Source organism: Chlorocebus sabaeus, chromosome 2, assembly GCF_047675955.1.
Source record: "Chlorocebus sabaeus isolate Y175 chromosome 2, mChlSab1.0.hap1, whole genome shotgun sequence".
In the NCBI taxonomy this organism is placed as follows: Eukaryota; Metazoa; Chordata; class Mammalia; order Primates; family Cercopithecidae; genus Chlorocebus; species Chlorocebus sabaeus.
Genome location: NC_132905.1, coordinates 36,833,420 through 36,846,210, shown reverse-complemented (window position 1 = coordinate 36,846,210; position 12,791 = coordinate 36,833,420). Strand labels below are relative to the sequence as shown.

The 12,791-nt window shown below is 42.2% G+C and overlaps 1 long non-coding RNA gene across 1 annotated transcript; it reads right to left on the bottom strand.

Annotated features, from left to right (window-relative positions):
* Positions 1 to 2,242: 2,242 nt before the first annotated feature.
* LOC119623117 (uncharacterized) lies at positions 2,243 to 9,650 on the bottom strand. Its single transcript, XR_005239563.2, has 2 exons — positions 9,569 to 9,650; positions 2,243 to 5,170 (listed from the first exon to the last, which is right to left on the bottom strand). It is a non-coding gene; the product is annotated as an uncharacterized lncRNA (long non-coding RNA).
* Between the last annotated feature and the right edge of the window lie 3,141 nt (positions 9,651 to 12,791).

Genomic DNA, 12,791 nt, shown 5'->3' with positions numbered 1-12,791 from the left:
GGCTGGAGCGCAGTGGCTTGATTATAGCTCACTGCAGCCTCCAACCCCTGCCTCAGCCTCCCGAGTAGCTGAGACTACAGGTGCATAGCACCACACCTGGCAATTTTTTTTTTTCCCTGACATCTCACTATGTTGCCCAGGCTGGTCTCAAACTCCTGAGCTCAAGTAATCCTCCTGCCTTGGCCTCCCAAAGTGCTGGGATTACAGGCGTGAGCCACTGTGCCCAGCCCATGAACAACTTTATATAAATAAATTTAGTAACTTAGATAAAATGGAGAATACATAAATTGCCAAAGCTCATTCAAGAAAAAAATGGATAATCAAAATAGCCATGTATTTATTAAGCCAAAACTGTGGTTAACCTTCCCACAAAGAAACTTCAGGCCCAGATGGCTTAAATATGAATTCTGTAAACATGTAAGAAATAAATAATACCATGTATGTAAAACGTATGATAGATATATATTGGTTTCATCCATGGCTCCTTGTTCATAACTCCCATGGCCTTCGTTGCAGTCTTTTGTTGTAATGCTGGGGCATTTTAGGCCTCAGGGAAGACAGTCTCTCTTTCTGCCCTCCTTTCACCTGCTTCTTTTTCTCTCCCCGGCAAGAATCTTCCCGCCTTTCTGGCTTGGAGCTGGCTGTAAAGAAATTCTCTGATAGGAAGGGGCACTGCCCCATACTCTGAAAGAAGGACTGCAGCAGGGGCTAAGAACCTGAGCAGACGGGCCTGGCTGGATGGCGCCACTCAGACTATGAGCATTAGATCATACCCTTTTTGTCCAATCATTTCTCTGCTTGGTTATCGATCATGCCTATCTAATGAGATTTCTATAAAAGGCCCAAAAGGACAGGGTTTGGAGAGCTTCCAGATTGCTGAACATATGGAGGCTCCTGGAGGGTGGTGGGCATCGAAGCTCCATGTGCCTTCCCCACATCTTCCCCTATGTACCTCTTCCATTTGGATCCTTTCACCTGCATATTGTACCATATCCTTTATAATAAACCAGTAAGCTTAAGTGTTTCTGAGTTCCATGAGCTGCTCAAGCAAATTAATTGAATCCAAAGAGGGGGGATCATGAGAACTCCAACTTGAAGCTAGTTGGTCAGAATCTCAGAGGCCCAGACTTGTGACGGCGTCTGCAGGGAGGGCAGCTTGGACTGAGCCCTGAGCCTGTGGGATCTAACGCTATCTCCAGGTAGTGTTGGAACTGAAGTAGAAGTAGAGGACATACCTGGTGTCCACTGCAGAGCTTGGTATGTGGGGAAAACCCCCACACATTTGGTCACAGAAGTCTTCTGTGTTGTTGAGTGACAGAACAGTTTTTTTTTTCTATTTAGAAAACTCTTCCAAAAAATTGAAAAGGAGGGACTATTTTCCCAAGAACACCACAGACCAATCTTTCTCACGCACACTGATGCAAAAATTCTACAAAAAAATTTCAAATAAAATCCTACAAAAACGATAATATATCATGACCAGGTGTGGTTTATGCCAGGAATGCAGGGTTTATTGTAACATTGAAAACTCAATTGTAACATTGAAAACTCAATCGATCAATCAGCCACTGTAATTCACCAGACTAACAAACTAAAAGAGAAAACCATCTCAACAGATGCAGAAAAAAGATATGACAAAATCCAGCATCCATTTCTGATTTTTAAAAAAATTCTCAGTAAACTAGGTGTATGAGTCTGTTCTCATGCTAATAAAGACATACTGGAGAGTGGGTAATTTAAAAACGAAAGAGGTTTAATTGACTCAGTTCCACATGGCTGGGGAGGCCTCACAATCACGGCAGAAGGCAAATGGACAGGAACCAAAGTCACGTCTTACATGCTGGCAGGCAAAAGAGCATGTCCAGGGGAACTCCCATTTATAAAACCATCAGATCTTGTGAGACTTATTGACTAACACTAGAAAAGTATGGGGGAAACCACCCTCTTGATTCAATTATCTCGACTGGCCCTGCCCTTGACACGTGGGAATATTTCAATTCAAGGTGAGATTTGGGTAGGGACACAGACAAACCGTATCACTAGGAATAGGAGGAAACTTCCTCACCCCAATAAGGGGCATCTACAAACAACTTAAGAGCTAACATCATCATAATGAAAGATTGTTTTTCTTCTTAGATCAGGAACAAGATAGGGGTGTCTTCTCTGACCAATATATTTAGTACTCCACTGGAAGTTCTAACCAATGCAATCAGGCAAGAAAAAGAAATAAAAGGCATTCAGATTAGAAAGGAAGAAGTAAAACTCTTTATTAATAGAACACATGACTGTTGATGTAATTTACAAAAAAACCATGAGAACTCACAGTTTAGCAAGGCTGAAGGATACAAGTTCAACATCAATTGTACTTCTATTTACTAGCAACAAGCAGTTAGAATTTGAAATTTTAAAATACCATTTAGCATCAAAACTATGAAACGCTGACATGGTAGACCTGTACACTGAAAACTACAAGATTATTAAGAGAAACAGAAGACAGAAACATTAATACATGGGAAGACAGACCTTGTTTATAGGCTAGAAGACTCAATATCACTAAGATGTCAATTCTCCCAACATTTTTATATAAATTCAATGCAATCTCAATCAAGGTGCTAACAGGGGTTTTTGTTGTAGAAATTGACAAGTTGATCCTAATTTCTTTTTGAGAGAGAGTCTCACTTTGTCACCCAGGCTGGAGTGCAGTGGTGTGATCTCAGCTCACTGCAGCCTTGACCTCTGGGGCTCAAGTGATCCTCCCACCTCAGCCCACCATGTAGCTGGGACTACAGGCATGCACCACCACACCCAGCTAATTTTTTATATTTTTTGTAGAGACGGAGTTTTACCATGGGCCCAGGCTGGTCTGGACCTCCTGAGCTCAAGTGATCCGCCCACCTAGGCCTCCCAAAGTTCTAGGATTACAGGCATAAGCCACCACACCCTGCCTATTCCCAAATTTCACATCAAAAGCAAAGGACTTAACATAGCCAAAACAAATCTCAAAAAAAAAGTGGTACATTGGGCCAGTGCCAAGGCTCACGCCTGTAACCCCAGTACATGGGGGGGATGAGGCGAGTGGACTGCTTTAGCTCAGGAGTTCAACACAGCCTGGCCAATGCGGTGAAACCCCATCTACAAAAAATACAAACAACAGCAAAAATAAGATGCATTAATACTATCTATTTCAAGAATTATTAGAAAACTTACATACACTACATACAAATATGGTATTGGCATTCAGGAGAGAAAAACAGGTCAATGGAACAAAACAGAGTCCTGAAATAAACCCACATACACACTGACAACTACTTTTTAACAAAAATGCAAAGCTGATAGAGCAAAAGGCAGTCCTTTCAAAAAATGGTAGTGAAACAGCTGGGTATCTATATGCCCAAGAAAAAGTGAAGGTGGATTGACACCTTGCAACATATAGAAAATTCATTCAAAATGGATCGCAGGCTGGGCACGATGGCTCACACTTGTAATCCCAAAACTTTCAGAGGCCAAGGTAGGTCACTTGAGGTTAGGAGTTCGAAACCAGCCTGGCCAACACAGTAAAACCCTGTCTCTACTAAAAATACAAAAATTAGCCAGATGTGGTGGCCTGCGCCTATAATCCCAGCTACTGGGGAGGCTGAGACAAAAGAATCACTTGAACCCAGGGGGTGGAGATTGCAGTGAGCCAAGATCACGCCACCGCACCCCAGCCTGGGTGACAGAGCGAGACTCTGTCTCAAAACAAACAAAGAAACAAAAACAAAACAGAACAAAAAAAACGGGTTATAGACCAAAGTATAAAGCTTAAAATTATAACACTTCCAGAAGAAAAAAGGAAAAAAAAATTGTGATCTTGGGATGGGAAAAGATTTCTTGGATGCAACATCCAAAGCATAAAAGAACAAATGAATAAACTGGATTTCATCAAAATTTAAAATGTCAGCTGTTTAAAAGATACCATTAGGGCCGGGCACGGTGGCTCAAGCCTGTAATCCCAGCACTTTGGGAGGCCGAGGCAGGCGGATCACGAGGTCAGGAGATCAAGACCATCCTGGCTAACATGGTGAAACCCCATCTCTACTAAAAATACAAAATAAATTAGCCGGGCATGGTGGCGGGTGCCTGTAGTCCCAGCTACTTGAGAGGCTGAGGCAGGAGAATGGTGTGAACCCAGGAGGCGGAGCTTGCAGTGAGCAGAGATCGCACCACTGCACTCCAGCCTGGGCGACAGAGCAAGACTCTGTATCAAAAAAAAAAAAAAAAAAAAAAATACCATTGAAAGCCAATCGACTCTTCATGTGACTTTTCAGTCAATCTGAATCTCAGGGAAAACTGTACAAAGTTCCTTCTCTAGCCCCAATTTCACTGTCCCTTTCCAAAGTGGTGATACTGGTGATCATCCCACAAGCCACACCAGCCACCATGGTGGAAATGTGCAAAATCCATGTGTATCCTTCCTTTCCAAATATCCAGGTGATAAATTAGTATGTCATTAAACATTACATATACCAAAAATTTCTACAGACCATCATCTTTACTTGCTCATGTGATTTGAAAATGTGTATCTCAGAAATTTAGCTCTCTAGCTTGTACAATACACATGACCAGAAAACAAGACACACAGGATCTACCTTCTTCCTATCCAGCCAAGTGACTGATTATTTAAGAGATTCAAATGTAACCATGTTTACTTTCATTTAAAAAACACACTGTAACAACTATGTAGGAATGCTGTGATTATAGATACAGCTTATTAGAAAAAGGAGTAGGGGCCAGGTGCAGTGGCTCACACCTGTGATCTCAACACTTTGAGAGGCCAAGGTGGGAGGACTGCTTGAGGCCAGCAGTTTGAGACCAGCTTGGGCAACATAGTGAGACACTGTTTCTACAAAACAAAACAAAACCAACACCAAAAAGGAGTAGGAAGAAAAGAAGAAAGTCTTTAATAGCAAATTATACTTCTTAGCCCAGTATTCTTAGTTACCTTCAACAATGTCTGTAGCTTGTAAATCAAAGAGGGAGGTGAAGGGAGGGTGGAGAGAGTGAGTACACAGAGGCATCCATGAGTTGGGTGACGCCTGGGTAGGAGTGCCTCAGTGCATGGTCATGACAGGATGTGCTCCAGTACTCCTTGTCTGATCAGCTGCTCACACTTCCAACGAGGTAAAAAGTGCTGAGGGGACAAGAAGGGATGCAGAAAGAGTAAAATAAATGATTGGGAAATAATTTGAAATTATTTCTTGTATCATTAAAAAGTAGCACTGATTAGTTTTCAAACTCCAACAAGTAAGTAGTTAAAAGTTAAACTTAAGGGGTTGGGCGCGGTGGCTGACACCTGTAATCCCAGCACTTTGGGACGCCAAGGCAGGCGGATCACCTGAGGTCGGGGGTTCAAGACCAGCCTGACCAACACGGAGAAACCGTGTCTCTACTAAAAAATACAAAATTGGGCCGGGTGCAGTGGCTCACGCCTGTAATCCCAGCACTTTGGGAGGCCGAGGCGGGTGGATCACAAGGTCAGGAGATCGAGACCATCGTGGCTGACATGGTGAAACCCAGTCTCAACTAAAAATGCAAAAAATTAGCCAGGCACAGTGGCAGGCGCCTGTAATCCCAGATATTCGGAAGGCTGAGGCAGGAGAATGGCATGAACCCGGGAGGTGGAGCTTGCAGTGAGCTGAGACCGCGCCACTGCACTCCAGCCTGGGTGACAGAGCAAGACTGTCTCAAAAAAAAAAAACAAAAAACAAAATTAGCCGGGCACGGTGGCGCATGCCTGTAATCCCAGCTCCACAGGAGGCTGAGGCAGGAGAATCGCTTGAACCTGGGAGGTGGAGGCTGCAGTGAGCCGAGATCGTGCCATTGCACTCCAGCCTGGGCAACAAGAGAAAACTCCATCTCAAAAAAAAAAAAAAAAAAAGCTAAACTTAACTATATTTGCTGTTTTAATCACACTGAAATTGATGCTATTTAGAGTTGTACGGAATTCTGACTTTTACAAATGAATTCAGTTTGCTTAAGTTCAATTCAACTAAGACTTCTGAATCTAGTAGGTATTGTCCTTAGTGTTTGTATTTTTTAAATTTATGCACAGAGAAATCCAGATAGGTGTGATTTGGATTATCACTGGCCCAACAGCCTATCAGGAAGACCCATGAAAGGCTCATTTCTCCATAAAACCTGCTCTAGGATTTCAGAGTCTGAACATTCTTCTAATAACAAGTGACAACTTTCCTCCTCTATTTCTCAAGGATGAAAAGTATCCATGACCCACAGTGCGGGTGCTATTCACGTGGTACGGGGGAAGATGCCAGCACCCAAGTATTGCTTGTCCCGTGTCTTCCTAAGAGGACGTCGCTCTTGCTCTAAGGGAACCAGGGGCAAGTGGAAAGATGTCCCCTTCCCTCTCAAACACAAGGACTTACAGAAAACACTGACTGTTCTGGAGGAGGGAAGCTGAGGAAGCAAGGCAGGAAGGCTTTCCGATCCACAGGGGGTCAAAAAAATCTCAAAGGAAGATCTCAAGGAAGCAAAATGTAACCTCAGTAGCCATGTGCACGTGAAGGTCCTGCCTCACAAACTCAAAGGCCTTACAAGGGATCCATGACCAAATTCTTCTAAACCAATCTTGAAGATACATGAGCCAAGAAAAATGTAAAAAAACACAACAAAAACAAAATAACTGAGTTGTTCATTTAATATCCATACTAATGCTGGTATTAAACAGATGGAGAGTATTGATTTCTGGATAAAAATAAACAGTGCTTGGCATAGTGACAAAAATAAAAGAATGTATATTAGAAAATGTTTCCCAGCCAGGCACGGTGGCTCACACTTGTAATCCCAGCACTTTGGGAGGCTGAGGCAGGTGGATCACGAGGTCAGGAGTTCGAGACCAGCCTGAACAACATGGTGAAACCCCGTCTCTACTAAAAAAAAAATACAAAAATTAGCCAGGCATGGTGACATGCGCCTGTAATCCCAGCTACTCAGGAGGCTGAGGCAGGAGAATCGCTTGAACCCAGGAGGCAGAGGTTGCAGTGAGCCAAGATCGCGCCACTGCACTCTAGCCTGGGTGACAGAGGGAAACTCCATCTCAAAAAAAAAGCATATATATATATATACACACACACACACACACATATATACACACATATAAAATGTTTCCTACTAATTCTTTAGAGTATATGAATGATCTACACCAAATTCTACAGAAAATTCAGATATGGTTGAACATTAGAAGCCCCTAATACCAACCATCAACTGTGGCTGATATTGTTTCTTTTTAATGCCTCCATTTTTGTAATTGAGGGTGGGGTCACAGCTGAGAAACAGACTTTAAAAATTCAACCACCAGGCCAGGCGCGGTGGCTCACACCTGTAATCCCAGCACTTTGGGAGGCCGAGGTGGGAAGATCACCTGAGGTCAGGAATTTGAAACCAGCCTGGCCAACATGGTGAAATCCCACCTCTACTAAAAAAACTACAAAAATTAGCCAGGCATGGTGGCAGGCGCCTGTAATCCCAGCTACTTGAGAGGCTGAGGCAGGAGAACCGCTTGAACCCGGGAGGCAGAGGTTGCAGTGAGCCAAGATCGTGCCATTGTACTCCAGCCTGGGGGACAAGAGCGAGACTTTGTCTCAAAAAAAAAAAAAAAAAAATTCAACCACAGGACAGCATTTGGGATGAAGGGACATTTCACATATCTTGCTTTATGAGGATGGCTTTTTTCTTGTTCTTGTGAACCAGAGCTTCCTCCTGGGCCCTCCAGAAATATAGCTGCTTATCAGAGCATTAATTCATTATCTGCTTTCAATTCATTAGTGTCCTAAGAGAATACTGGGACAGAAATTGTTGCCTTAACAACCAAAGACTTTACGGAACCCTCAAAATCTTTTTTAAAAATATTCAACCTTTGTTTTAGAAGCTCCAAGGGTATTAGTAAAACAATTTTAGTCAACTATTAGTAAAACAGTTTTAAAGCTCCAAGGGTATTAGTAAAATAACAGATCAACTCAACCTGTTAGGAAAATAAGCTCAAGAACCACATGACCTGAAACATTCTTTTGCTCCCGCCATGAACAAAGTGAACACCAAATCCTTAGGGTCATCAGATCCTAAATGGCTGACCCCAAGATGGCAGGCAAGGAAAGAAAAAGAACAGCTTTTATTAGGTCATTTTTCCTCCTCACGACTTCAGAAAATAGGGATAGGATAAAAAATTTAGTGGTCAGGCACAGTGGCTTACACCTATAATCCCAGCACTTTGGGAGGCTGAGGTGGGTGGATTGCTTGAGCTCAGTAGTTCAAGACCAGCATGGCCAACTGGTGAAACTCCGTCTTTACAAAAAATACAGAAATTAAACGGGTGTGGTGGTGCACACCTGTGGTCCAGCTACTTGGGAGGCTGAGGGCGGGGGATCACTTGAGCCCAGGAGGCAGATGTTGCAATGAGCAGAGACTGCGCCACTGCACTCCAGCCTGGGGAACACAGCCAGACCCTGCCTCAAAAAAATAATAATAGACCAGGCGCAGTGGCTCACAGCTGTAATCCCAGCACTTTGGGGCAGAGGCAGGCAGATCACAAGGTCAGGAGATCAAGACCATCCTTGCTAACACAGTGAAACCCCGTCTCTACCAAAAATACAAAAAAAAAAAAAAAATTAGCCGGGAGTGGTGGCGGGCGCCTGTAGTCCCAGCTACTTGGGAGGCTGAGGCAGAAGAATGGTGTGAACCCAGAAGGCGGAGCTTGCAGTGAGTGGAGATTGTGTCGCTGCACTCCAGCCTGGGCAACAGAGCGAGACTCTGTCTCAAAAATAAATAAATAAATAAAAGTAATAATTTAGCCAATGTGAATTCATCTAATGTGAATTTGAAGATTTCTAGGGAAATAATTAATATACTGAGATTACTTTGGGCATGGTGGTTCACACCTGTAATCCTAGCACATTAGGATGCCAAGGTGGGTGGATTGCTTGAGCCCAGGAGTTCGAGACTAGCATGGTCAACACAGCAAGACCCCATCTCTATTTTCTTTAAAAATAGATAGATAGATAGATAGATAGATAGATAGATAGATAGAGATAGATAGATAGATAGATAGATAGATAGATAGATAGACAGACAGATAGATATAGATAAAGAGAGAGATTCCTTATAAGGACAAATTTAGCTTAAGTTACAACTTTACAATTTTAATCTTCCTCTATTAAATTGTTATGTTTACATACCAAATACCTGAAAATTCTTTTTTTGAAAATAGAAAAATCTGTATCACTATTGGCTTGCTAAAGAACTAGGATTTATAAGGCAAAGTGTAAGGTAAAAAAACTGCTTAGGAACTTTAAATATAAGCAATATCTTACTAAATGAATTAATCGTTTCTTAATATATGCAACATTTGCTTCCAGTCTTATTATTCAGAAAAAGTACAGAACAGGGTGTATTATACTAAAGATAATGCCTAAGATATAAACGATCAACACAAGTTGATATTTGTTTTGCTATTCCAACTTTTCCACCATTCAGCACTCATAAGATTTAAAGTAAAGTATCTGAAGATAAGAAATACCTGGCTATTTTTTTTTAATAGGACTGAAGTGCCATCATCAACTTCAAATTCTCCATAGTCTTTTAGACATCGGACCTGAAAGAAAAAACGTGAGATATTTTATCTAAATTAGTTTTTAATATGCAGTGACCAAAAAATAAATCGGCATTATACAAATACACAGACAGTAAGGACTTTGTGTTTCCTCTCTGTGTACTTAGGCCTACAACTACTACTGTGGTATTCTAATAGTTTCAAGTGTCCAGTTTTGACAGGGAGGAAGAAAAATCGCAAAATCTCTGCTAGTAAATAAATGTCAGTGCTGACAGCAAGGTGATGAAGGAAGACAACGATGTTGTCTCCTTTCCCTCTGAAATCTTGAAAAATTAAGCAGATGAAATATCTATCCACAAAGAATGCTTTAGATCTGCTCCAACCTGCTTCTTATAGATCCCTCCTATAAAATATCAATATCTGAAAATGGGACACAGGATAGTCTGCAGTATTTGTTTTTGGAAGCAATTCTTCCAGTCCCATTCAAAATTCAGATGATTTCCCAGGAATACTTAAAAGTACACCATGGAGGAGCAGATGCCACCTCACGTGACAGGATTCAGGAGTGGCAGCCTTCTGATATCCACCTCTGCAACTGCAAAGGTGCTCCCAGGTACAGGTTACAGACCTGCTACAGCACAAGTGCTGCCACAGGAAGTAAGGGGGCACGTTTCCTCTTCTAGGACAATTCAGATTGAAGGTTATTCTCACGAGTACTAGCAATGAACTGCTATTGTCGCCAGGAGAGTCAATGCCAGCAACAACTATGTCTTCCACTTTTCCAGATAATTTTATCATGTCCTACCATCCCTCCAGAACTTTACCAAGGCACTCAAAGTATTTTAATTAAATATGAGAACTATCACTCAGAAAAATCCCCCAAGCCCTTTGCATTTGCTTTTTTTTTTTTGAGACGGAGTCTTGCTCTGTTGCCCAGGCCAGAGTGCAGTGGTGTGATCTCCACGCACTGCAACCTCTGCCTCCCAGGCTCAAGCAATTCTCCTGCCTCAGTCTCCTGGGTTGCTGGGATCACAGGTGCTCACCACCATGCCCAATTAATTTTTAAATTTTTAGTAGAGACGGGGTTTCACCATGATGGCCAGGCTGGTTTCGAACTCCTGACCTCAAATGATTGGGCTGCCCCCGCTTCCAAAGTGCTGGGATTACAGGCATGAGCCACCACGCCTGGCCGCATTGGCTTCTCTAAATAGACTTTTATTTTGGAAAATCTCAAACACATTCAAAAGTAAAAAGACTATTCCATGTCCCCATCAACTGACATCAACACATGGCCAAGTTTGTTCCCCTCACCCACTTGTGGGTTATTCTGAAGCAAATCTTAGATATCATTTCACCTCATCTGTAAATATTCTACTGTCTACTTCTATAAAACCAGCTAATTTAAAAAAATCCCAATACTGACTGTACATGGCAGCTCATGCCTATAATCCCAGCATTTGGGGAGGCTGAGGCAGGTGGATCACCTGAAGTCAGGAATTCAAGACCAGCCTGGTCAACATGGTGAAATCCTGCCTCTACTAAAAACACAAAATTTAGCTGGGTGTGGTGGTGCGTGCTTGTAATCCCAGCTACTCAGGAGGCTGAGGTTGCAATGAGCGAGATCACACCAGTGCACTCCAGCCTGGGTGACAGAATGAGACTCCATCTCAAATAAATAAAATTATTAAGATGAGACAGTATTGGCATTTATTTATTTATTTATTTATTTTTGAGGCAGAGTCTCACTCTGTCACCCAGGCTAGAGTGCAGTGGCGTGATCTTGGCTCACTGGAACCTCCGCTTCCCAGGTTCAAGCAATTCTCCTGCCTCAGCCTCCCTAGCAGCTGGGATTACAGGAGTGCGCCACCATGCCCAGCTAATTTTTTCGTATTTTTAGTAGAGACAGGGTTTCACCATGTTGGCCAGGCTGGTCTCGAATCCTGACCTCAAATGATCCACCTGCAGCCTCCCAAAGTGCTGGGATTACAGGCATGAGCCACCGTGCCCAGCCTTATTTAATAGTTTTTAATATCATGAACTATCTAGTTAGTACCCAAATTTCCCACTTGTCTCATGAATTTTTTTAAGGTTTCCACATTGAAATCAGAATCCAACAAAGCCACACATCACTTTTTTTTTTTAATGTCTTATAAATCTTTTTTAATCTATAGGTTTCACTTCCTCTTTATTTTTTCCTTCCTCTTGGCATTTTATTTGTTGAAAAAATTGGGTGAGTAGTTTGTCACTGCAGCCTTGAACACCTGGTCTCAAGCAATACTCCTGCCTTGGCCTCTCAAAGTGTTGGGATTATAGGCATAAGTCACTGCACAGGGTCAGTACAACTTTTCACAATCAAGATTTTGTTGTGGATTTCTTTGGGGTCATTTAACATGTTCCTTTGTCCCTGCGTTTGCTATAAAATGGAAGTTAGGTCTACATCAGATAAGGTGACTTTGTGGCAAATAGTGTTATGTACTTTCTATTACAAGACGCCATAAAACACAAAGTGCCTGGCTGTCTCTTTTTGGATATTCAGGTTAATCAGTGGGCCCAAGTGTCATCCATACTTATGCAATATAAAGATCTCCATTATCCACTGAAAGGTTTTAGTAAATAAAGGGTTACAAGCATTAATCTAATTCTTATGCTCCTACTACATTTGTTAGCTGGAATTCTTCTATAAAAAGAAATTTCCTTTGTAAACTATTGGGCCACGTTAAGATAAGAGTTTGTATAGTAAAGGCAATGGATGCTTTGATTCCATTCTCTAACTTGCGACCTTTCAAATGAGTTGGATCCCTCACATTCTCCAAGGAAACCTCAAAAATGTTTTATTTTTTAAAAATTTTGTTGGCCAGGCACGGTGGCTCATGCCTGTATTCCCAGCACTTTGGAAGGGAGAGGCAAGAGGATTGCTTGACCTTAGGAGTTCAAGATGAGCCTGGGCAACATAGTGAAATCCCATCTCTACAAAAAATACAAAAATCAGCTGGATGTGGTTGTGAGCACCTGTAGTCACAGCTACTGTGGAAGGTGAAGTGGGAGCTGAGGTGGGAGGATGACTTAAGCCTGGGAGGTGGAGGTTCCTAAAGTAAACCAGGACTCCTTGCACTAAAATAGTTGATTCCACGTCCTAAATAACAAATGAGCCAAGACTGTACCATTGTACACCAGCCTGGGCAACAGACCC